At 44.4% G+C, this 27,722-nt stretch overlaps 1 protein-coding gene across 1 annotated transcript in view; it reads right to left on the bottom strand.

Annotated features, from left to right (window-relative positions):
* bcr (BCR activator of RhoGEF and GTPase) overlaps positions 1–27,722 on the bottom strand; it is a 75,077-nt gene that overhangs the window by 33,460 nt on the left and 13,895 nt on the right.

The raw sequence follows: 27,722 nt of genomic DNA, 5'->3' as shown, positions 1-27,722 counted from the left end.
ACACACACCAACCAGCGCTGTCCAGTTCACGCCAGTTTACTTTAAAACACGCTCAGCTGACATCTACTTCAGTTCTGGATCTCTTCTGCCTCTATTGCATCCATAAATCCATTCATTCATATTTGGTTGACACCCTCACACACACACAGACATATGCTCCTAAGGTCAAAGGTCAGGGGGTAAGGGGGAGAGAGAGAGAGAGAGAGAGAGAGAGAGAGAGAGAGAGAGAGAGAGAGAGAGAGAGAGAGAGAGAGAGAGAGAGAGAGAGAGAACAATGCCAGTGTGTCCGGGCCCCAACTGACCTTCAGCCCACCCACTGCTTGCTCCGTGTACTCGCTGCTGCCTGTGGGTGGGAGATGCCCACTGTGCCCGCCCGACCGTTGGCAACCTGCCTGGCAAAGACCAACATGGGCTCTCTTCATGTTAGTGTGTGTGTGTGTTTGTGTGTGTGTGTGTGTGTGTGTTTGTGTGTGTGTAAACAATGTCCTAGCTCAATGCCAAACCTTGCAGCAAACCAAACTGAGTAGAGTACTACACATTCTCCATTCATTTTTATTCATAGCGTGTGACGCTGCTGTTATTTTGCACATATGCTGACATTTTGGGGTATTTCCAGACCCTTGTGTTAATATTAACACTTGTATTTATCAAGTCTCTTCTTTGTTGCATCTTAGACTCCGGAGAGTAATCTAATCTAATATTGATATAGCTTGTTGCAACATGCTTACAAAATAAAACACATTTGTCACATGTATGATCTATAAAGTTTCCAGGGAATCGATGTGAAAAACACAAGTGGGAAACGAGTGGGTGCCATCCAGGCGTGTGTTTTTCTTTTTCCTTTTTTTATTTCTATTCCTGAACCCACCTCCATAACGGAATTCACCCTCTCAAGCTCATGTTTAAAAACTCCTCCAAAGATTCATTCAAGAACTACAGGACTGACTGTAATCGTCATACCACCCTGCTTTGGAAAAATGCTGTCACCACAAACACACTGGAGATGTGTGTATCTGTGTGTGTGTGTGTGTGTGTGTGTGTGTGTGTGTGTGTGTGTGTATGTGTATGTGTGTGTGAAATGCCTTTAAAGCCCACACACAGCCTTTAGGACAAAAATATTGAACATCCAAACAATAATTTTCAGTACGCAACGGTCTTCTGGTTGGGGGGGGGGGCAGAGTTCTAAGCCTAAAAAAACACTGTCATGAATAATAATGATAAACTGCAGATAAACTGAGGCTGCGTGAAATGCCAAATGAATCACCACAGCTCCGACTCTGACTAAACCGAGCGTCTTCTGGGGAACTGATGTCTCCACGGAACAAAAACACACAAAAGCCAGAAGCTGAAAAAGCTTTGGTGTGTGTCTGCTTTTTACAAATAAAACAAGAGAAATCTAATGAATGAACAAATTAGGGATTAATATAAACACTAATACACAATAAGTGGTGTGACCTGCAAATAGACCTGCCTGCTATTGTGCTCATCTTTATCTTTGAACCATCCTATTACTTTATGGATGTAGGCCAATATTGAGCATGAGTCTGTGCATGACCAGCAGTTTCCAGTGGGGGAGGGGCTGAGCGTCACAGGTTAAGTTAATGGGTCACTATAGCCTGTGGTCGTCAAACACTGAGCTTCAGTGTGTCCACGCCTGACCCCATCTCGGCCCAGACGCCGCTTCTAACGTCGCCTCTCTCTCTCCGTCTGCCTCTCACATTCTTTCTTTGAACGCTGCTGCTCGCTCGTTGATTTGTGGCCTCATCCTCCTCATCCTCATGCAGCTCACACATCAGCATCGTCCTCTTCCTCATGCATACATACGAGAGACACGCACACACACACACACGCACACTTCTGTGAAGTGGTTACATGGAAACAGCGTTTGGGAGGGGACAGGTCCTTTTTTCCTGCTGCAGGTGGAAAAATTACAATCGTACCGGGAAAAGCTGCTGCTCATGATGCTGCCAGGGCAACACAAGGGTCTTTCCAAAACAATATCACAGGCCGGGGTAGAGGGCGGCTGCCAGGGTGTCATGTGACGCTCATCTGTTGACGGGATGTCCCACTTAACAGAATACAAAAGGTTTCAAGTATTGTTTCGACAATGTTCAACAAGCTTAATACTCAGTTTCTTGCTGATGGTTCAATTAGAGGATTGATAGCGCTCGACTCTTTGTTGACAAGCTGGACCAGTGCAACTGTTTGCTTTTCCCAGTATAAAAGCCGGGAGCTCAGGGAAACAGCCACTAAGCCTCTGCCTGTCTGCTTACTACTCTGAGGGATCTTTCACATCTGCTTTGTTTGGGTCAGACAGACACATAATGTGAAAGGAGCCTGGGATCAACGGCCCAAGACGATGTAAACTACTTCTTTCGATTTCTCTACTGACAGACAACATTCTTTATGCAGTTTATTTAAAAAAGCGCAAACACAATAGCCACCTCAAACGCCCACTGGTCATTAAACCAATCAATGTCGAGTATAGGGAAGGTAAAAAGGTAAGTCTTAAATCTGCTCCCTAACAACATAACAAAGACATGAACCTTGGTTCAGGCTTTTTTCGGCATTTCAGATGTGACAACTAAAATGTTTTTACACTTCAGTCTTTGTTCCGTTTGTAAAAGGCCATTCAACACACTCAACACAGCTCGTCTGAGTTTAGTTGAGATAAAGAGCTCGGTGGAAAACAGACAAAGGAAACAACTGTTTCCTAAAGCTCTGAATCGCTTTGTGTGGTGCTGAAGGAAAGGAGGGGTTACATTTGTTTTATAAAAACAGGGGATAAAAAAAATATTTCACATTTAAGTCTGAAATAATTATGAAAAATGTCGACAATGATAAAGAAAATCATAAATTACAATGGAGGGAGAGATAATAGAGACAATGCGACAGAATTAGAGCTCTGAAATTAGAGAGAGAGAGGGAGCGAGAGAGAGAGACTCCCTAAGGAGGTGTAAGATATCCTCGATAGTGAGCTCGCTGCCGCTCCATCCCCCATCATGCTCTCCACTCAGCACGGCCGCCATAAATCTGCCCAGGCTGCTGACGCCTTTATTGGACTCTGGGTGGAGGCCTGTCATCCTAACACTGCCAATATAACCCAACCTCTAGCTTTCTCTCCCTCCCTCACACACACACACACACACACACACAAACACACCCACACACATACACACCTACAAATGCATTCACACGCCTTTACCTTAAAGCCCCACCCAGCCCATAGGATGCTAATGTTACGCTACAACAGAGCCCTCTTTCTTAATCCAGCTATTTGTAGAGAGAGAGAGAGGAGAAAGTAATCAGAGATCGAAACGGTGCCTTTTAATGGCTTCCTCCAGCTCCCCCTCCATAAATCTGACTCACATACAGAGGGCTAGTGGGGCACAGTGGATTTGAGAAGGCTAATCGTACTGAGGAGGCCAAATCTGGATGGTGCAGATAAAGAAGCTGGAGCTTTCTACTTTGAATAATGCTGCAATCTTTATTTTTTCTGGCCTTCGAATAAATGGTGTCATATTTATATGCAGTGTGTTACTGTAAGTGTAAACCGGGATGAAGAGGGGGAAGTGGGGTGAGAGTCGCTGCGAGGGGAAGAGAGAGCATCCCCTGAGTTCCCCCCATCCCCTAAATATCCAATCTAGAGACAATTTAGCACAGGGGACAGGGGGCGGGGGGGCTGGCAGGCAAGTGAAAGTGGAAAAAGCTCTGGAAATTAAAGTGATGCCTCAGCCGCTGCATCGCTGGGGATGGGGGGGGGGGGGGGTCAGACATGCCATCAAATGAACTTCAACACAGCCTTTCCTCCCATAATCCTCCAGCGACCGTGCAGGCACTTGACACCAGTTAATTTGATAAATGTCGCCATTTTGTCATTAGAGGGGCGGAGGCGGCGCCACATAGAGCACGGGTGGTGCTATTCTTAAATTCCTCCATATCTGCAATTTTAAATCAGGAAGGGGCGGCTGCTGTCACCCTCTCAGACGTGTCTCAGACTGCAGAGACAGTCCCGGTAGATGGATGCTCGGCTTTTACTTTGCGGTCACAGTGGTGCATCCCTCCCGGAAGCCATTCTGTGTCGCCAGATCCCAAAGCTTAATGCTTCTCACGAGATTTAGACTAATCCTGAAGGTGTTCTTCACACAACTGCTGAAGATGAAAACTTGGACTTCATGTAACTAAGTGTTTGTTTAGCCACACAAATCACTTGCAGAGGTAAATGTGTCCCCTGACGTTAGTTGATTACGTTTTCATCTGCGTTTGTTTGACAGCTTGGCAGGATTACGCAAAAGCTTCTAAGCTAATTTCCATGGAATTTCATGGAGGGGTGGGACATGGCCCGAGGAGGAACCCAATTAAAACTGCAATCAGAAATTAATTAATCGAAAACTGCTTTTAAAATGGTGAGATGAGTTATATGCTCTCCTCTAGTTTTATTTTATGAGTTAATTTTTACGTGTCTTTGCATTTGAAAGCCAAATGGACCACACACACACACACACACACCATCATGCATGATGACACCAACTTTCATCATCTCCCTTTTCAAATGCACTCCATTAATCACATATTCCTCTTACTGATCAAACCAGCAATCACAGCGGCCTGACGTCCATCTGCCGGTAAACTCCCTGCTCCCCCTTCCTGGCATTATTAACATACTGGAGCTGAGAAATCATAATAAACCAATTTGTTTCCTGGAGGTAATCTCTTTGCCTCAGCAAAGCTACTCTCTGTGGATTTCGACCCAGCACCACCACAACCAGCAGCAGCAGCGGGTTTCAGTTATAAAGCTGGGATGAAGGCCAACTTAAAGATACTGTTCCTTTAAAAAGAAAAAAAAAGAAAAAAAACAGCGCCCCCTGCAGTGATGTAATCTCTTCATTGAAGGACGGAGGGATGAGAGAAAGAGAAGCGACACAGGAAGGAGCGCAGCCTGAAATCACACTATGGGAGGAGGAGGGAACAGCGAGGCGATCAGAGGGACGTGTACATGTGTACCTGCAGAGCCGCTGTGTTTACCATGTGGCTCCACCATGCCCACACTCGTGATATGAGCTATTGTCGTGGTTGCACGGTTTGGTGAGTTTTCCTAAACGGCCCACGGGAACAGATGCAAACTGTTTGTCTACGTTTCTCTGTGTCATAAATATCTGTCAACGGAATAATAAACAAGTATGTGATGTGACAGCCAGGCCGCCTGCTGCTGCTGCTTAGAGAGATATCAAGTGAACGTCTCGGGTGCTACAATCACACAGCATGTGGATTTTCTCACAACACTGTTTGGATTCAACGTGTTCTAATTCTATAATTGACGATGGATCTGCATTGTTTCAGGGCTTTGATAAAGTAGTTGTGAGCAGAGGTCCCCATCTTCTCTTTACTTGTATATGTTGAAAATACTTGCAGGGTACTGTTGCTATAATATTGCTTTTCACCACAACATCTTCAGATAAATAAAGCAAAAATCCACAGAGATGTTCAGTTTGAAACAATCTAACACCGAGAAAAGCAACATACCCTGACATTTGAAGCTGGACCCGATGATGAGTCAATCTAGATTAAATTTCCTGTTGACTGACTGACCAGTTGTTTAACTACTGATTTCAGTGCGTTTCACTTCTTTGTTGCTCGAGTCTTATGCTGATAAGTTTCCAGGAGTTTTCTGCCAGCGGACACGGCATCACTGTCACATTCTCTAGGTTTAAAATGTGGGGAAGCGTTCAAACGTGGGAGACTAGGAAAACAAGGGAAGACAGACGGTCTGGTAAAAAGGAAAAACAGATGAAAAGAGACGGAGGGAAAGATGAAAGCTGACAGGCAGGTAGCGGATGTATACAGGGGGAACTGATTCACACACAGACTTTAAGCTTAATTACAGCAGAAAATGAAGACGTGGACGAGGAGATGATTACACAACCGATCACACGGACGGTCACAAAGTCTGTCAGACAGGATGACGAGCAGCCTTATGCTGTGGGTTTTGTCAGCTTCCCTGGGTGGTGTGTGTTTTACATCCCCCTCTGTACCCACCGCTTTCTAGATCTCACCCTACGGCTTCCACATTCTCTCTGCTTCTTTTGATCAAGAGTGTGTGTTGAGCATGTGGACACACACTGAATAGACACACACACACACACACAACATGCCACTGTGCCCTCATCCTGCCAGACAAAAACCTTTGATTCCATAAGCGCCTGTCCTGTCTTCTCCGTCAACTGCTAAAGTCATTAGGAAGGAGACTCATTACTCCGACCCCTGAAGCATTATGGGGGGAAATCAGCGTTCAAATTGCTGCAAAATCACACGGAGACTCTGATTAATAATACAGCATGCTAAATTACCAGCTCCGCTCTGGAACATGGCCGACACTCATTAGACGGTGGTTTTCTACAGGCGTAGATGGAAATGCAAAAAAAATAGAAAGGTTACTCGGCTTTTACGTTGTTAAAAGTCAGCAAACGATAAGACCGATGGAATTTTGGAGTGGAGGAGGGATGGATGGTGTTCAGTGGAGACTGTGTTCCCCTCAAATTGTGCACGGAAGCTTTGTTTCCTTCTCTTATCTTCTCGGCACTATCTTTCCTCAGCATCTCCTCCCTCTGCTGCAGCCGTCTGCCGGCCTCTCAAAGGAGTCGGTCAGCGATCTCACCGCAGCGGTAAATCTTGAGAGCCGAACCCGCAGCCCTCTGACATTCTCTTTAATGCGTCTGGAGCACCGCAACCGTCGGGTGTCTTTCTGGGCAGCCTCATTAATTCATCCACACCGACGCTGCCTGGCACTTAGATCTCCATGGTTATAACGGCAACACACTCAGAGGCTCATCACCAGTAATGTGTGGGTTTTAAATGATCTAACGTGCTCAGTATAAATAGAACAAATGTAGCCGACAGGGATGCATTCATCATTTATCTGCGGATCACTTGAAGTTAAACTTGGGAGTATTGCATGTGTTAACATCTTTCAGGCCCAAGTCTGAACAGGAACAGTTTGAATAATGTCGTAAAGTCCTATTTTTTCCAACGAGGAGGTTTTGCTTTCATTGCAATTTGTTTGTCTGATTGTGTGCAGATGTGGAGCGTGACCCGAGGAGGAACCCATTATCTAGTGCATCCAGATAAACAGGCAGATTCAGGACTACTTCATTCCACTTTCTTGGCGCTAGCCTTGGTGGAGTTATAAACTTTCTGGGTGCCGTTATATTTTGGTTATCGAAAACCTTGCCGCGACAGTAAACAAACACGATGACAACTTTTGTCAAACAAAGAGAAGAATTTATCATTTTTGTAGAATAAGCTTAGAATGTGTGTTACAAACCAAGGCCATTTGTGAATCCTTCAACAAAAAGAGTAGTTGTGAAAAGGGAGTAAGACACAGCTAGAGAAAAGGATTTCCATAAAGTGGGTGCGCTGACAGCAAAAGTGAGGTTACGAGGTGAGACCCGGGAGTAACCAGCACTGCTCCCTCCGCTGAACTTAACAGTCAAGAGGGCACGAACCAGGTCAATAAGCCTGAGAGGTATTTGGGTGCGAGGCCATTTAATGTGAGCAATAGTGGTTGTCAGTTTTAGTTGCTGAGACATTTGAGTCTGACACAAAGTGATGGACGATTCATCGGACCGACATTTCAATCCTGATGAAATGACAAACAAAATACACCGAAAGGTTCAACAACATGCTAACACCCAATCACAGGTGGGAAGTGTTTTCATGTGTCTGTGGCTGGAGGCGGTCCGGGCTGCGGGCGGGGCAGAGGTCAGAGGTCGGAGGTTAACGCATTGGAGGAGCGAACTGGAGGAGGCAAAGATCGTGTGGTGGTACTGTGTGTCTGTGTGTGTGTGCATTTGTGTATCCGCCTGGAGCAGGGGAGCTGAAATCCAATTAGCAAACAGTATTGCTGCTTCAATCAATAAAAAACACCGGCCACAGAAATGCATACCGGCTCCTAAAGGATATTGACAACACATACCTCTCCTTATATTATCAGCTCTTAAAATCACGACGTGGCTTGAAACAACTCATCAGCTGCAAACGATATGGGCAGGTCTTTAAATTAAAATTAAAATAGTTCTGTGGGAGCGATCGAATGTGGGCGTGAGCTGCCGAGGAGGATTATGATGCACGAATATGACGTGAAGGGGGCGGATCTCCCCCGGCTGGGGATTGTTTGTTTTCCATGAGAGCCTCCAGACGACCAAACTAAAAGCCAGTTAATACTTTTCTTAATGGCAGAGTTGTTATAAATAGTGCCCTTTTAATTTCCAACGCATTACACTTTCTAAATGTCATCTCAATATTGATTTAACCCTGAAGCCTGGACGTCTCACATCAGGATAACCGCCCTTCAAGTTTCATCTCTGTCTTCGCCCGTGAACGACACCGACAGTTTTCAAAGAAGGACTGAAACTTACTGAATGATTTCTTATTTCCAATTTAACCCCTGGATCTGATGTGAGATTTGAAAGAGATGAAGGATTGAGTGATGATCAATGACAGGCCACAAATAAAAGGTAAATTATCCGTCTGACTGACAGACATATGTTCAGCAGGGGTTCTAATCACCATTGACAAGTCTTTTTGGTCAAAATGGATTATCGTTCAGTTTTATTTGTGCCTCATCACCTTCAGAATTGCACACACATGCAATAATACAATTACTAAAACAATAAGTGTTTCCTGTAAATTTGATTGTAACTGTGACAGCAAGTAATGGAAAAAGCGTCTGGTTCCACTACAGCTGTTTGCAGACATACACAGAAGTCTGCACACTTTCCTGGAATCCTCCAGAGGGGCTGTGTGTGAAAATGCAAATGTCTGAGTAAGTTGCTCCGAGGACATTTTCTGAAACTATTCCTGCAGGCGACCTATAATTAAATGTCCGGAAAATTCACACCCACAGATATGATGATGGAACAATGAGAATAACTCAGGGTGAAGAGGAGGAGCACGCACGTAGAAGACGCTGACAAAGATGTCAGCGCCAGTAAAGATTCTAGAGCTTTTAGCAATAAGGGCCAACACAGACGTTTGAAGTTACAGGGGTAAAGAGGGTAAAGAGACTCTGTTGGAATTTCTGTCATGTCCTGCCTCCTGCTGCTCTACCCAGCCGCCCACCCCCCCTCGCCTGAAAGTTCCTGTTGTTGTGAACTCGTCTGACTTGGACAATCTCCTGTTGCATTCTTCACATGTGAAAAGCAAACCCAATTTTCTGTACATTTCCCAGCCTACGGAGCATCCGACTAAAGACCATATGATTAAAAAATGATTTGTTCATTCTGCCGTTCTACATATGCAGAGTTGTTTTTGTGCAGCACTTTCTATAAGGCGCAGTGGTTTGACTTGTGTATTTATGGGATTATGGTATGTACCGTTTAGGCGGCTCAGAGCTCCAAGAGTCATGCATAATGGAAACACCGTCTGGCAGCGCAGCAGCTACCATCAGCCAGCTGGAGGCTGAGGAACAGTGGTTACATCTCCAGTAAGAAGTGGTTTTCCGAAAGCAGCACCAGCGTGAAGTGACGCCATTTTTCTCTCCAGTGCAGGACAGTGCGCTTCAAAATCCTCAGCAAGAGTAGAGAGCAACCGGCTCAGATGTTCTTCAATCATTTCATATCCTTCACACAGCCGCCTGACATTCACTGAATGTGTGTTCGGGGCTCTGAGGCACATTACATCACCTCTAGTGCAATCCCCCGATTCCTGTAACACAGGTTATATTGTGCTCCTGCTGCTGAGCTTGTCTCTGACAAACCAGAGCGTCTGACACCTGTCTCCCAAACTCTGGATCCATAAGAATAATGCAGTAGCCAATGATTCTTATACATTTGACACTCAATCATTGCTATGACTAGGCAGTGGGAAACTAAATGTACATTCTGCACGTGAGGAGATATCATTAGTCAAACTGAGAATTTTACATATTGTATTAATTTCTCAATGAAATCTTATTACTTCTGACAAGGAGGTTATGATTTTGTCTGTGATGGTTTTCTTGTTAGCAGGATTATGTGAGTGATTCCAATGAAATTTAGTAGAAGGATAAAAAGTGGGTGGCTCAGTTTACCTTCACTGCGTCCCCTCTCCCCGCATCTCTCGGCGCAGACATCAGCGCGGCCTGCAGCAGCGCTTATCACCGACAAACAGCAAAGCGAGCACAAAGGGCCACAACCGGCCTAATCTCTGGTCAAACATATCGTCGCTGCTCAGGGCAATAAACTGCTGCTTTGTGCCGCAGCCGGCCGAGGGACAGGAGTCTGAGGGACATGAGTCTGAGGGACAGGAGTCTGAGGGACAGGAGTCTGAGGGACAGGAGTCTGAGGGACATGAGTCTGAGGGACAGGAGTCTGAGGGACAGGAGTCTGAGGGACACAAGTCTGAGGGACACGAGTCTGAGGGACACGAGTCTGAGGGACACGAGTCTGAGGGACACGAGTCTGAGCGACACGAGTCTGAGCGACACGAGTCAGCACTAAACCGACCATAGAGAGAACTGTTGCCTGGGTTACCCACATCCAACAGGAAGAGCATTTCACTTTTGATTAGGTAAAACCTGTCACGATGCAGAAGAGGCTTTTAGTCATGCTACTCAACAAATACAACCAGAAGGAATGAATGTGAATGTCTAACGAATGGTTGATCACATTGACACTGATATTTGGTTTATGCTCATCATACCTGGTTCCCTAAGCACACGAGGATCTAACCTGCGTCTTCCTGCCTCGCCGTGTGTTTATTGATATGAATCAGATCAGCTCTTGACCCGTGAATGTTAACGTGAACATACATCATTCAAAACAGACAACAAAAGAGGACAGACAAATGTGAGACTACATTCCACCATAAGGTAAAAAATCCTCTTAATGCATATCTCACCCGATCTGGTTGCCATGGAATTTCTGTGGCCTGTATCTGCTCTTCACTAATCTTCTCCTCCTCCTCCTCCTCCTCCTGCCTCTTTACACTGGCACTGGGCCAGTCTGACTGTCTGCCAGTTTCAAGCGTCCCAGCATCAATTACCTGAACCAGCCACTCACATATTCCCATAATGACTCTAAAACCTACACACACACACACAGACACACACAATATATGCCTCGCCCCCTCACACACACACAGAGCGCCTGATTGAATACACACTCGTGAGATAATCGAAGTTATCTGCACATCCAAAACCATTTCGGAGACTCTCGGCTTCTCTCTCTCTCTCTCTCCATGTGAACATGAATCTCTCGCGCTTCACAAAATGAGGACACTGAATAATTAGGCAGATTAGAAAAAGAAAAAAGAGGAAAAGAATCTGTGCCTACACAGACAGACAGTCATTTCAATTATCTCTATTCCTCTGGCTGTCTGGCTGCTGCCGTCTCTTGAAGGTTATGGGCTGTTCTCACCACAGCCTCCTCTGGGACTTAGTCATGTGGAGCCAGATTGTTATTGGATCCCATGTTAGATCTCCCCACTGTCCTGAAGGGTGGCTGTATCTCTGTCCTGTCTTTCCTGCAGCATCGTCAACCAGGCAAAACAATTTGTACAATTTCTACTGTACAATCAACACCTTGCAGTTGTAGGCCTCCACCAAAAAAGGGTTCATGAGGTCACACTGACTCTGACCTTTGACCACCAAATTCGAATCAGTTCATCCGTGAATCCAAGTGAACGTCGGTACCAAGTTTGAGAGGATTCCATTGAGGAGTTCTTGAGATATCATGTTCACAACAATGGACAGATGGACGACCTGCAAACATAATGCCTCTGACCACTAGCTGTCACTGGTGCTGAGGTGTACAAATGATCAGTTCTTGTTCAAGATAAAGGATTCTTGATGGATTTCACAGGACGCATGTGATGTACCATCAGGTAGGTGGCCAGGCCTACCTCATGTTAAATATGATCTCTTCTTAGATGCACATGATACGATAAACAGGGTTGTTTGAATCAAGCCACCTCTCCCCGCCCCTCACTTCCACTCCTAAATCCTCCCAGGTGTTTATTGGATGCTTTCAGCCCTGGCCTGGTCTCCTTGGCAACAGGACCTCCTCTTGCATAGACATACACAGGAAACTATGGCTGGACCAGTGAGTGTGTGTGTGCCCTTTATCTGCTTCCCTCTGGAAACACATGCAAGCTCACTGCCCTCTATGGCTCTGTCACAAGGACAGGACTCATAACAACAACCCAATGTCACACTGCTACCTAACAACTACACACAAACACAGAGTCACATAGGTAACATGTTCAAAAAGGAAAACAAATAGACACCTGGGAAAACACAGTTTGCAATCCTGCCAGTGTGATAAAGCAAAGCAAAGGCTACCCTACGTACATATATACATGCATTTATCTTCAAATAAAAATCTCGAGAAGAGCATCAGTTTCTATCCAACCATCAACTCTCCTTCCATTTCCTCAAATCAAGACATCAGTATGAATCTAAATCAATCCGTTTAAATGTTTCAAATAAAGATGAATTAATCTGTCAGCAGTAAACACGTCTTAACCACATCTTCAGATCTAAATGGAAAAGAGAGCACAAAAAGGAATAACTGCTCCATCAGTTGATTTCCCTGTTTATCCATCAAATGTTCCAGGGGCCAAATTCCCATAAGATATAGACCAGATATCCCCCTGTCAACTTTAACTTCACGAGAGGTGTGAGTAAAAATGTTGATTTGATAATTGGATTCCTAATTTATTACGTCGCTCTCCCAGTAATAAGCTTAATGAGCAGCAGCAAGTCCTTTCTGGACTTCTTGTCCTGGGTTTCACCTCAGGCGACACACAGGCCACCCTATCTCTTTATCTTGTTATTTCATCGCTGAAGGTTGCTTGGGTCGTATATGTCAAAGCAGTATATATCCCATTATATTATTAGAACAATCTAGACTGTGGGGGTCTGTAAATTCGAATTTGTCTTGCCAGATATTCATAATTAACCAAAAAAAACTTTACACTTCTTTTAATAACATGCGCTCTTTGCTGCATCCTTTCTTATTTGCTCGCCCATAAAGTTTTCCCCATCCACGCTGACAGCCAGACCTCGTAGACGTATGTAATCCAGATAAATGTCGGAAAAGTTGCAGTGAGAGAGTAAAAGTAAACAAGAGAAGAATGACGTTTCATCACGTATAGAGTAAATCTTTATAAGGGGTTAGTTTTGTAGTATTTGCATCTTGAACAGCTTTGCACCATGCAGTTTGAGCCTACATAAATAAAAGTCCACAGAAATCACTGCGAATCTGTCGGGTCCTAAATTGCGAAAACAGAAAAAGCGACAGACAGCAATGAAAAGGTGGTTTGATAGAAAGTTAGCGAGAGAAAAAACAGGGAGGAGACAGATGAGACGAGATAGCAGCTTCTCACATGCATTAACTACTAAGAGAGAGACAGTGAGGGAGGCAGTGTGAATTAGAGTCTTTCTTCTCTGGCGCCTCGAGGGAGGAATGATATATTCAATTTGGGTTAAAAAGAATGTGTTTAGAAAGGAAACACTCCGATGGACCTGGTGCGCACGGGAGACACAGATTGAAGGATTAATCCCTTTACTGTGTTTCTCTGCTGGATGGTAATTGAGAGATTCAAGAGGAGACCTTTCACGGAGCCCGATCGGGGCTACCAGAAAAAACTACAGACGTGGCCACGAAGGCAGCCGACTGTCATTCAAAACTATCATAACAGTTTTCTAAAAAGAAGAATCATACTCGGGAGGAACGGAGGCCACGTTTCCTCGCTGAATCTCCATCTTCACCTCTGATTCTTTCTCTCTCTCCATCGCTCACACCTCCCCTTCTCTGATATCTTTCCGCTAATCATTTCATTACTTTCCCCTGCCTCCACTCTCCTTTCATTTCTCTGGGGCGATAACAGATATTGAGGTGCCGGTTTACAGCGGCCCAGCGAGGGTAATGTTAGCCTGCTTATGTAACAGGAGCCGCGCTGCGAGCAGGGAGGGGAGAGCGTGGACAGGTTGTCGAGCCGCGCGCACGCCCACAAGTCGACACTTCACCGTAGTGCACCGGTAAGGAATACAAGCACTTTTACAGCTTCTATATTCCTACAGGAAATCAGAAAGATAATATTGGTTTTGCTCTGATGTAGCAAATGTTCTGAGTCAAATAATGCAATAACAAGCATTTTATGATAAGCTGCTGCAAAAGTAATAAAACCGTGCTCTATCACATTTCTGCCACTCTGGGTAAATCATATATCAAGCCTGGATTGGTAAATCAAAAAATATCAAAAATTATAAATCTAAATACAGTGAGAGGAAACATAATGAAAGCACAGCATGTACTCATTCTGACATGTGCGTGTTGGTTTTTTCAAACTGCGTGGACACAACCTCTTTTGATGCATGCATGTTTTGCGTGTGTGTGTGTGTGTGTAAAGTGACTGGGAGTGCAGATGAGGTGGGGGGTGGGACAGCAGGTGGTGGAAATGGTGCACAGCAGCACTGCACGGTTTCTTGCCCACCACCAGACAGATGTGCAAAGGGCCGCCGTCCCACATGCTTATTACATAGCAAGGACACGGCAAGGGAGGGACACACACAAACAAACACACACACACACACACACGCACGTACCCACACAAGCATGACTTCATATGCACCACAAGGACACATGACAGCGATCTATCAAGTCTAATGCGTACGTGTGCGCCACTTTGACACACACACACACACACACACACACACACACACACACACACACACACACACACACACACACACACACACACACACACACACACACACACACACACACACACACACACACACACACACACACCCCCCCCCCCCCCCCCCCCCCCCGGCCAGATGTTTTATACCAGCCCGACTATTTCAAATGCCAACTTCCTCATCGACACACAGACACACAGAAACATTAAACTCCATATGACCCAAAAAAGAAGACAGACAGGGACGTACAGAGGAAGAACAAAGGAGTCATTTTGTCATCATCCCTGGGAGGCATCTGATGATGAATCAAGTCTGCTCACCGCTCTCTGTGTGTGTGTGTGTGTGTGTGTGTGTGTGTGTGTGTGTGTGGTCTCATGGAGTGAAGAACAAAATTGCAGCAGAAACAAACTGAAAATGCTGCTTCTTAACTGAAAACCCATCGTCTTGCTGTCCTGGAATCCAAACACTTACTGCAACACCACAAACTGTGAGGTCTATGTCAACATTCATGAAGGTGGGATCTGTTACACTATTTTAGCAAGACGTACCTATAAACGTATCTGATTATGTGTCACTCAAATAAACATGGACTAAACCAGGCCTAGATCTCGCTGGTGATGTGAACCAGAGCCGCTCTGGAGCTGGTCTGGCCGATCTTATCACATTCCAATGCAATGGCTGCTGTGTGAAATAACACCTCTGTCATACGTTTCCTCACAGATCACATTAATTCCAATCATCAGAATTTTGACGTTGATGATGACCGCCGTTTTTCAAATTCTCTGGAGCATTTCAATCTCACTACGACAAACTTATCCTTCATTTTCCTCTAGAACTTCTGATAACTTCTAATCCATCGGCTCCCTTGTACATCAGAGAAGAACAGACGATAAAACTCAGAGTGAGACAGGTCAACTGAGTACATGACAGACTGAGGAGGAACTAAACTAAATCAAGTATAGTTTTCTGACAGCCCTGCTTGTCTGGTGTGTTTGTGCGTGTAAATACAAGAGTTGATGATGAGGATGATAATGATGATGATGATGGAAAAGTCATTATGCAACCCAAGCACAGCATCACATCATTATGATGAGCTCAGCCAGATGTTAATTAGAGAGGAGCTGGACTCGGGCTCAGTCTCGTGTTGTGTTCAGCAGCAGTGGAGCGAGAGGACACCGAGGAGAACGGATGATGGGCCGATGAACAGACGGCTGGATGGATGGGTGGTGATACAGTGGGATCCGTGTACAGTCCGATTCTGAACAGAATAGAATATCTGGGTCCGATTCATCCTGCATTTATTTTGTCTGATGCAGAATTCACACTTCAATCGCCAGGCGCAAAGGCACATCGACTGGTGTGAATACCGCAGGGCCTGCTCCTTTTTGTTTGGACCTTTTCTCAACTCTGACATTTTGGCCTTCCTGCCCCTAACCCGGCCATCACAGCTCCCTCAAGTGATGGATGGACGCTGTCAAGCAAGAGTCTGAAAACAAAGTCTGTGAATTCTGAAATTTGAAAAGACAGGGAAGCCATCTTGCAGCGATCGTTCATTTGGGTGTAGAAAATCTAAACAAATTTCCGAGTTGGCTGGAGGTGGAGCTGTGACCTCATAAGAACAAAAACAAATTGAGGCACAAGGCTCCCAAAGGTCCTGAGCTCAACTCTGCAGGGCCAAAAATACAACTACTCCCCTGTGGGCGTCATGTGCTGCGCTAATGTGTCCGCCAGAGCGTCTGACTGATGGAGCGAGGAAGGAACAAGAACGCATATGTGTATTTCTGTTACACCCCTATTTATATGCATGTTCTGGTTTTTGTACATGTGTTGTTAGTATGGAACTGACATCGAAGCTGTTGTTCTGTTCAAATGATCAAATGCCATCGTTTACAGCCACACACACACGAGGCTCTCTGTGTAGTAAACAGGGAAGGGATTGGACAACGCAGGAACATGCAAATGTTCCAAAAGGTCAATCCTGAGTGAAATTTTGTTTTACTCTTCACAGTTTTCTGCATCAGACGTCAACGGAACAGTTCAATGTCTAATCCTGAAGCCACCAAGTGATCCAAGATGGCGTCATACCATTGCCCTTCAGCCTTTTGTGGTTTTACCTCTTTCTCCTGACGGTTGTGCGATGCTCTAAATGTCTCACATATGCTCCATGTGATGCGATGCAAATGGTAAATGGAGTGGATTTATATAACAACCACTCGAAGCGCTTTACACGACAGGTCACATTCATGCAGCAGATCTTCTACACCCACGCTCGCACGCCGATGCCCAAGAACACTCCAACACGCGGAAACCACACATCTCCCGATTGGTGGACGGCCCACTCTACCTCCCAAGCCACAGCTTCCTGCATTACCTTCGTATCGTTGTGTATTTCCATCATAACCGTCAAACTGGTGCAAATAGAAAAAAGAAAACAGGAGTTTGACCTTTAAAAAATAAACAGCAGCTTCCATCTGTGGCTGACTAAACCATATTGTTACCCTCTGCTGGGGCGAGAAAGACAAACCCTCAGCAGACACAATGAGTCACAACACACATTGTTTGAGTTAATATTACACACACACCTAATATTACACACACACACAAACATATCAAGGCAGACAGAAGAAGAGAAACACAACTCCAACCACAAAAAACACCACAGGATGTCTGCTCTAGAGGTGTTGAAATGTTAAAGTGTGGATGATTATTTTCATGTCTCATGAAGCCCTCGTCAAATTTCTGTCTTTTCTGGTTTTGGTTTAAGGATCAGATTTGGAGTCTGGTGTTTATTTTCCTTTTTATTACATCATTTCTTTGAAGATTTCCTGCAGAACCTATTATGAGTCTGAATAATCTACAGTAAGCCAGCAGATAGGGATAAATTACCTCATGAGGTTTTTGAAACCAGGCTTTTTTAACGACACTAAAATCGTCTGTAGCTGAATTTGCTTCTGGGGGCAACCGCCAATAATTTAGGATTTTCCAGTGTTTGACAATGGATATTAGAACCAAGATCATAGTCTGACGAGTCCACTAAAGTTAACGGTTTCTTGACTCATTTGTATTAACACCCATCTACAAACGAATGAATGGAGATAAATTAATTAATTTTACCCTCCACTCGGGCTGTTTGCCTTCGGGCAACCACAGCCTGCTCAAACGTGATTGGTCAAACTGGAAAATGGAAACAATAAAGCCTCGGATCGCAAAATCTAGTCCCTTGGTTCATAGAGATTAAACAAGAAACACACACACCCAGAAAGACCACAGACACGCACCTTAATCACTATACACCACAACACAGAAACAAACTGGACAATGATTGAGGCAGACGACTACAGGCAGAGGAGCACAAAGCCAGACAGACTCTGTGTCTCTGCTCCACATGAATATTTCATGAATCGAAGCCAAAAAACTAAAAGGGTTTTGTGTCAAGTTTGAAGTGAAGTATTCAACCCGAGAGCAGGTCTGTGAGCCCGAAGCCACAAAAACACCCCCTATAGTTCAACCTTATTATGGCACCGCAGGAGAGCTGTCTCACTGACAATGAGCAGAAGCAGATAACATGGTGCTACTGTTGAGATAGCAGCGCGACACAGAGACCAGGGCCCCTTAAACTCACACAAACACACATGTCAGAGTGTGAGGGGAGTGTGTTTGTGTGTCATTAGACCTATCAGACAGGCTGTGTGAGGATGCATGTAGGAAAACAGCCGCTCAGCTGTGTGCCTGGAAACAGTTAACACAAATTAGTGACAGAAGTATAAGGACATGCAGTATTTATACTTGTGGTTTTGTGAGTAACACTTCTGTCTCAGAGAGAAGCTATAACTACGTCCACTGCTCCACCACTCCAGAGCAGGAATAAAAGAAGGAGGGATAGAAGTATAACAAATCACTGAGCCATGACAGCTTTCATCCCACCAGGTCACTACACAGGCATCACTGTTATCATCAGAATCCGTCAATTACATCTGCACAGTTTCAGCCTGACACAGTGGGCAACATGACAACACATGACGTTCAGTTACTACTGTGCAGCTGCAGTTTCTACTGACATTTACTTTAAAGTAGAGAAGAAAACTTTATTTTGCATTAAGTTAAATTAATGCATTTAAGACAATATTTCATAATTAACATGCAACCTCAATTAGTGCTGCATTTGATAAATGGCTCTATTATGTATTCAGTTGCCACTTTATCACGTTCAATATGAGAACTCTGCCATTATTCATACTTTAATAATAATAAAAACTTACAAAAGTATGAAGAGATACGCAACAAAAAACAAATAATTATATTAACAATAATATCAAAAACTCTGCCAAATTGGAAAATAAACCCATGTAAGTCGATAGGCTCACACACAATCTAACACACTGTTGTCAGTGCACTAACATCTCACACGCTCCTCAGCTGCATGGGCCAAAGTAAGTAACCTTTTAGCACGGAGCTGCGAGCTGTTGGCAATGAGCCTGAGGCAATACTGAGTCAACCAGTGGTCAAGGACGGACACAGAGAGAGGGAGAGAGGGGTAGAGAGAGAGACAGAGAGAGAGAAACCATTATCCATTGAGACGGGAGACAAAGGACGGTGGGGCCTCGCCACACTCGAGTGAGAACCAATAATGGCTCCCGAAAAAAAAAACGGGACAAGACCCTCCAGTGACCCACTTTTCACTGTGAGTAGACCGGTGATACTGCAACTGCACACCGCAATGATCTGCAAGTCACCCGTAACCATGTGAGTGTGTAAGTGTGTGTGTGTTTAAGTGTGTGTGTGTGTGTGTGTGTGTGTGTGTGTGTGTGTATGTGTGAGGGAGAGAGAGGAGGAGAAGATGTGCATGTCGGCAGAGATAGGGGAGGGGCGTGGGAAAGCATCATGTGCTTCAGTTCTTCTTCACCTCTCACTGCATCTCTGAATCTATTTCAGATGTGCCCTGTCAACCTTCTCCAGCTCTACAATCACTGCGGCTTCGGTCGATCTTACAACAGCAATTGGTCATCAACTGCAACTGATGATCGTTCTCCAGTATCGGCAGATATACAGATCATTGTTTTGATTAATTGTTGATTTGATTTTGATATTTATAGTTTCATCTATAAAATGTCCCAAAAAATGTGAGAAGAGCACAAGGGGACATTTTCAAACCACCTAGATTTTCTTCTTGGTTATTTTAACTAATTATTTCAGCAAATTCAATAGTCGATAATCAAAACCAGTAACAAGTTAACGGATGACCCTTTTTATCGTGTACATTTCTTCTCCCAGTCGTTTTCTGCCTCCTCAGCAACATTCAGCATTTATCTGTGCAGCCTGAGTGTGACCTGAGGGCGGTGTTAACCCCGGAGAGAGAGAGATGGTGTGCAGGAATAATAAACGGGCGCGGCAGGGTGAGAGTGTGAGCGTTCTTCTCTGGGTGATCCAGCCTCTAATTGAAGTCATCAATAACACAGGCACACAGGTCTCACAGCGATTTCAGGGGGGGCCCTGACAACCTGTCTGCGGCCCCCAAAGTCTCTTTTATCATACCTGTGCACACACCAACACAACCATACACACACACACACACACTGTAAAATGTATAACTTTGTCCAATCTGTTGTTGTCTGAGCTCATATTGACTGTATATAAAGATGGACGACATGACTACCCTTTCTTCCATTGTACAAAAAAGAATGAAGCCAAAATATCCAGGATAAGGGTGCCATCATTTCTCGTTTTCGTGTGCGTCGTGGTGATCGAGGTGTGGAGCTGCAGTATTGAGGTGCTGCTGATACACACGCTTTAAAATGTCAGTACCAAACAACTTATTAAAGCCAATCTTGTCAAAAACAGGAAATCTTGAACTTAAGACGTGCCTAAAATGACAGAAAGGTTCGGCTTTTCAGCTTGGCCCATGTCCCATCTGCTAACATGGAGGAGGCAGGGCTTAAGATAAAGATTAGGTAAATACGCAGCTGCAGTTTCTCTCTCTGAGACGAGGACACTTCAGTTCTCTTGAACCCACATACAACAGCACTTTAGAGGGTGCACGTCAGAGTGTAGCTAACTATCCAGAGCAATATGAAACGAGCCACCGCCGCTCTCCAACAGATGTGACTAAGACCCAAATTAGTACCTGCATTATCCAGATTGTCTGAAACAGCCATCTGGGACCCAGGCTCATTTCATGTGAATCACCAAAAGGGCACATGCCTCACATATGCTCGAAAAGGGCTTTGCCTCCAGAGCAAAATTAACTGTGCTCTTGTTGTGTGGCCCAGCCTGAAAATACTCCAGAGCACTTGTTCTTGTGGCGGTCGCTCGTATGGCTGCGAGCCTTTTATGGCCATTTCTTCATTACTCACCCGGTGAGTTTATTTAAAAATCGTCTTTGCCCTCTTTTTCCTGTGTGTCAGCTGATGTTCCACGCCTTGGAATGACACATATTGAAAATGGACTTCTTCTAATTCCAGTGAACACAGATGAAGTCATGCACCCACCCACACGCAAGTTAATATGTTACATCCCAGCCCTTGTTGTCCCCTCGCTCACATGTTCCAGCCCAACATCCATGAATGAGCTTTGTGCTGACAAACGGAGCGACTGGGATATCAGTGTCAAAATATATATAACTATATATATGCTGGATTTAAAGACGCAGTAGTAGCATCTCTGCTGTCGTCCAGCCTCCACCACAAATAAACAGCCGTATAAAAATATCCACATTAATGCTCCATCACTGGCCAGACTCTAAAGTCTTTAGCTTTCTTCAGAAGACGTTATATTCTATGAAAGTCATTAAATCCTCAGAATGATGTCACGTTTGTGAGTTGTTATTCGCTGCACCAAATCTGCTTTTCACTTTAAAACCATCTGAAAGTGGAGACATTAAAATAAATGCTTGCGGTTCACTAATTAAACAGAGTGATGACTTCAAGATTTTTGAAATAAATTCAGATTGACCGAAGCAGTGGCAAAGTGTCCGTGTGGTATTTGTCAGTCTGGGTGTTATTCTCATAACTGTGGCTCCTCTGGTTATGGGTCATGCTAACTTTGCACTCAACACTGTATTGCAGCAAGCAGCGGCAGACTCGTAAAGATTTACAAATACATTTCCGACACTTGTCCCGGAGTCCAAACAAAACAAAAGAGAGAAAGTAGAAATAGGCATGGGGATCTACTTGTGGACAATTACTAGGTTGTCTATCTTCCCTTGTCTGGAAGGGGTCTTGATGAATGACTGTGCAAATTCCCTCAGCACCAGTATAAACAAAGATGGATGAGCGTCTTCTTCCCTTTCTCCTACTATAGATAGAAATGAACACTATGAACAATAGCTTCACTGAGCCAATTTACCAGGTGATAATATAAAGTCAATGTTTTCGTCACAGCTAATTTGCTTTTATTGCCTTTATACACATTGTTATACACATTGTGTTATACTGAAAACGTGGTCAGCATTTCGATATTAAATCAGAGTTTGTTTCAGTCATATTTTAGTTTGAAAAACCCTTTCTCACCACAGATGCCTTGAATAATTTCTGCTCATCATCTCCACTCACATTTCACCCTGCTTCCACATCTGAGTCAGTTAAAAATAAGTCTAAGCAGTGAGATGGCACTTTTCTCTTTGGAGAGGTAATGGATTTTTACTGGCACTCCTTCTCCCCATAGGTCCGGCCTTGGAACCAAAATGGCAACAGAAAGTGGCCCAGCGTCAATACCCATCTATCCACCTGAATATGAAAACACTTTAACCTGGATGTGGCCACGATTATACTCACTTTAACCTCTAAAGCTTTTACCATTTACTCTGATGGATTGATATGTTCCAGATGTGTCATTCTTACAAGTGCTGCTAAAAGTGTCTTGTCTTTCAGACCTTCTGCAAAACCTCTAACATGTCTTATTACGTCCCATGCATTAACGCATGCACACACACACACACACACGGATGATAGGATGACAACATTACTCTTCACTGAAAGCTAAATATAGACCTATACCGTATAGAATGGAGATGTCATAGAACGTAGAGCATTAAGAAAGGAGGAAAACGCGAAGTTAGGTGTGTGTTAAGCTTTTTTCAGATAGAAAATGTCAAGAAAGAGATTCGCTTTTAACATACGAAGAACACAGCAGGAGATTTTCCAGGTCAGAAGTGTTCACATGAACTGGAAAATGTCAGAAACATCCAGACGAGGGGTGATATCTGGATAGAGCAGCAGGAGGCGGGACATGACGTATAGATAAGTGTCGGCCATTATTGCCCTAAGATATGTGTATTATTCCAGTTTCGCGTTAGTCACATGTAGGAGACGTCATCAACACACACACACACACACACGGGCTCACTCAGCAACTGACTCGGACATTTGCCTTCTCACACACAGCCCCTCTGGGAAATTTCAGAAAAATGGCCGGTCTTCTCTGCAGTTTGATGCTGAGATCTTTCTGCTCGGCTGGAGAGAGGAGACATAAGCCAGCTCGTCTGTGATCACCGACTCAGCACATGAAAAATGAAACGCTACATCGCCAGCTAATTCAGTTACATAAGAGCCTCAACTGGGACATGAATTTAAAAGCACAGTGACAGAGAACTATAAAGAAGAAACACAGAGAAGCTTCCAGGTAGGGGGCAGAGAAAGCAACTGGAAATTAAGGAGTCTATATATTATTGTCTGTTCCAAGTGACGCTGCTTTTTAAATTGGTCTTTCAGCCAAAAAAATCAAAAAAAAAAAGTACAGTACATCAACGTGACATAAAACATAATCTCAGTTGCAACTATTCGAATTAGCTTCAGGCCAATTTTTTTTTTTTTTTGTATCACAGAGCATTTCTCAGACGGGCTCTGAAGACGTCTCCCACAAATCATCTCTCAGCCTCTAACACACACAGGCACGGTCACGGGAGGCAGCGATTTAGTAACTGTGATCAACGCTCCAGCCGACAGAGGAGGGATGTAATTCTCCCGCAGTATTTCTGGAAACACGCCACTTTAGTTTCGAAACTCGAGCCAAGACGGAGCCAGGCTGATTTGCACTTACTCTCAACACGTCCGAGGCATCCCGGTGGTTTCCAGCAGGTTTTGTGTGTCTCTGTGTGTGTCTGTGTGTGTGCAACTGACAATCAATCCACAATGACTGCTTTTCTTTACCGGGCCTTTGATCAGACTGACTGACAGGGCCGACCGAAAGCAGGGCAAACAGCATTGACTGGGGGGGGGGGGGGGTCGATGGAAGCTAATCACATCTAACAAGAAGCATTCTCTGCCGCTGACTTGCACACACACACACACACACACACACACACACACACACACACACACACACACACACACACACACACACACACACACACACACACACACACACACACACACACACACACACACACACACACACACACACACACACACACACACACACACACACACACACACACACACACACACACACACACACACACACACACACACATTTTATGGACTTCTTTGAGAACAGCCTCATGGCGGAGTGGTTGTAATTTTCTATGAAAAACACTGAGCGCCATCATTTGTCAACAGTGCAGTTACAGCAGCAACATGTTGGAACTGGAAGTGTCACAATGCAATGACGGATAGACTTTATAAAAGGATAAAACAAAATGAAAAGTCATAGCACGTAGACTGTTGCATTTCTATGAATTCTTTCAATCCTGAATGAACCTTAACTAAGAAAGAAAGATTTCCAAGTTTGAACCCAGTGTCTCTCTGTCCTAATTGTTCTGCATCTCTTGTGTTATTTCAAAAATTCTGTTTTCTTTAGGTCCCTTATTTTGCAGCCAATTTCCTGAAGACTCATGATTTCATAAAATAATTAGCTGATATTTGCCCGAAACTTAATCGAATCTTCAACAAAGGCCTCTGGGCTGAAACCAATCTGCGTCATCCTCTCCAGGAGATGTGCTGGTAATTTACAGCTGAGCACTGGCCAATTTTTCATGAAATCATGAGGAAGGTTTCTGGGGAAATTAGCTGGAAATACAGGACCAGTTTTTGTGTGGCAGTGGCTGGCAGTGCAGCGTCATGGCAAGAGGTGCGTGTCGGCCTCAAACTTTGTGTTTATGTTTCCGAAGAATGCGTTTAAAACTCTAATATATTCATTTTTCCACTCATCCCAGTTGGGGTTCAGGGAGGTGTGGGCGGAGGCTGAACAGTCATCTACATCTCGCTAAAGCTCTGGAGCGCTATTTCGAGCAATCCAACCGAATGTGAAGGATTTGATTTAAATCCCTCTGGTAACACGTTGCAGTGTCATCACATCACAGCGGCTGAAGACGCTAACTTCCTTCTGACTGTGACTTATCTGGGTCTCCAGGAAAGACAAGAGGCCGCACTGTGTCCCAGACTTTTAAGAGCGTAACCGCGTCAAGTTGTGTAATTATCAGTCACAAGGCTCCAGTTTTTCACACAGAGAGACAGACAGGGAGACACCTCTGTGATTCTCAGCAGCCACCCGGCTGCATGCAGCTTTTGGACAGATTCGGAAACATGCGAGTACTTAGAAACTCTCACTTGAGTTCTCACCCAAATACACACACACTTCAATAAAACAAACACATCTGTTTCCCTCAGTGGAAGAAGTGAGGCCGTGAAGATGCCACGATGCGTCTGCCAGAGGTGAATCTTACTCTGTGAGAGCGCGTGGTGTTTTCTCACTGAAGCCATTTCTAACCTGGCAGGATAATTCAATTTATTACAGTCAATTATGTCAGCGTACAAACACTGGAAGTTTCCCACTACGAGTTCCCACAGGGTCGAGGCATCTGCTTGGTTCTGTGGAGGCCTCCTCTCCGTGGCTGGATGATGACATCTTGTTTTTTTGCCTTTTTATATTTATCTGCTGATATATATTCTTTACTCCCTTATGTCTGTATCAGTATTGGCCAACACAACTCTATTTCTTTCAGGCTCTGGTGCTGACTATCACCAGTTACTTGCTCGGCTTTGTTTTCGTTGCAGAGCTGCAACACTGGAGCAGTGAGGGAAGGACGTCCACCAGGCAAAAAGCACCTTGTCTCAGTCGCCACCGCAAACATGGCTGCCTCACTGCAGCATCAGGATCTCCCTCGGGGGGGGTTCAGCCATCTTCTGCTCAAAGATTTATGGAGGTCTTCTGATGGGGCGACCTCATCAAGGATCCACTTAAGTAATCAATAGATTTATGAATATCTCTGAATAATGAAATCATTTCACTCTCGTCTGCCGCGGAGCAGACTGTGGTCACCGCAGGTCCCCTTATAAATGCTTCTCTGTTCACACCCTCAAGGAAAAACTGGCAAAACCACACGCACACACACTCACACAGACACACACACACACAGGAAACACAACACATTTCAACCAACATATGAACCAACATTAACATCAGGGAGTGGCGTCCCTCTGTGGCCTATAGCACAGAGCGGAATGAGAGAAGCAGCTTTCAAACAGCAAAGACAGCATCTCCACTGATGTCAGATCTATTGTTGACACTGAGTGTGTTTGCACTGGTACGGAACTAGTAAAGTGCAGTTTTCTCTTTCTCTGCATTAACAGCAAGATCCAATGACAAGGCCTGAAGCAGGGGGAAGTGTGTGTCGAGTAAATAGCGCTGGGTGTGATGTTTTCTGTGGCGATTGTGTGTGAGTGTGAGTTACGCCGTCTCTGGTGACACACAGGGATTCCTTGAGACACCTTGTCCTCTGGCCATTGTCCAATCCTGACGCCGTGTCAATCATGAGTCGTAGCACTGCGGCTGCTCTTCATCCCCTGGAGGATTATTTAAATAGAGACCGTGCTGCTCTCTTCAGACGTCAGGTCACACGTTGTCTTATTTCAAGATGTTTAATCAGTATCATTAAATCAATATCTCACTGTGGGAGAGGGCGGATACCGGAGCTGAGCCGGGTTCGGACAAGCATTTTGAAACGCTGTTCAGGATCAGGTCGAGTTTGTTTACTTTGGCTTGACTATCTACTAGAATGTGAACACTGCAGTAGTCGGTGGAAACATTCGATTCAAAACTGTCCTCCAATGAAAAAAAGATGAGATGAAAAGCCCATCTTCACTCACAATTAAATCTAATCAGAAAATAAAACCTGAGAGTTAATTGAGATTTGTCACGCTACAAAAGGGTCCAACTGACAAAAGCAGGATTGGCCGTCTGTGCAAAACAGATATATTCAGGCTTATGGTCATTTGTTTCTATTCCACTTGATAAGTGACTAACCTGAATTACATGTGACAGACGGAGCCATGTGACTGAGCCTATAGCCCGACCCACTGTAGTGTTGTTTACACTGCTGTGAATACTGGTCATCATCTGCTTTCATGATGACTCTCAGGAGCGGAGTGGTTCCACATAAGACTATTTTCAGTTTGGAGTTCAAACAGTCTCTGCATGAAATCTAATACCAAATAATGTAGGAAAAGCAATGGTAATTCTTAACACCATCAGAGATGCATATATATATATATATATATAGCGATGTGAAAGAAACACAGTTAGTCAGACCTGGGTTTCACATATTTGAGATTATGTGACTCATGAAAGTTGCTGCATGGGCTTAGCGCTGCAGTGTTTAGAGTCAAAGCTCACATGCTGCAGATTTTTCTTGCTGTTTGGGAGCAAATGACAAATCCTTGAGTCACCAAGTGGAGGAACAGGATCCAGTGTTTGCATGGTAAACACACATGAGAGGCTGCACCTGTACAGAGTGAAATTCCATATAGATACTTGTGTTGCAGGACTTTTGACATCAGAACTCTTGACTCTACTTTAGTTTAATTCAACTTTAATTCATTATTCATCTTGATTTAAAATCTGTAAAGAGCTGCGGTCGGAGGCGCAGCGGAAATAAAGGAAAGGTTTTAAAAATGGATCATAGATAAGGAAATACAGCTGCCATGAAGTAAGACTTCTCAGCTTACTACACAAGCCTCCATGATTCCATCAGTCTATACCGATATTGGTTTACACATCACATAGGGTGTGTGTCACTGTGTGTACCTGCATGTGCATGTTTGTGTGATGG

This window comes from Platichthys flesus, chromosome 19 (genome assembly GCF_949316205.1).
Source record: "Platichthys flesus chromosome 19, fPlaFle2.1, whole genome shotgun sequence".
NCBI lineage: Eukaryota > Metazoa > Chordata > Actinopteri > Pleuronectiformes > Pleuronectidae > Platichthys > Platichthys flesus.
Note: the sequence above shows the minus strand (reverse complement) of the source record. Positions and strands in the feature narration are given on the sequence as shown.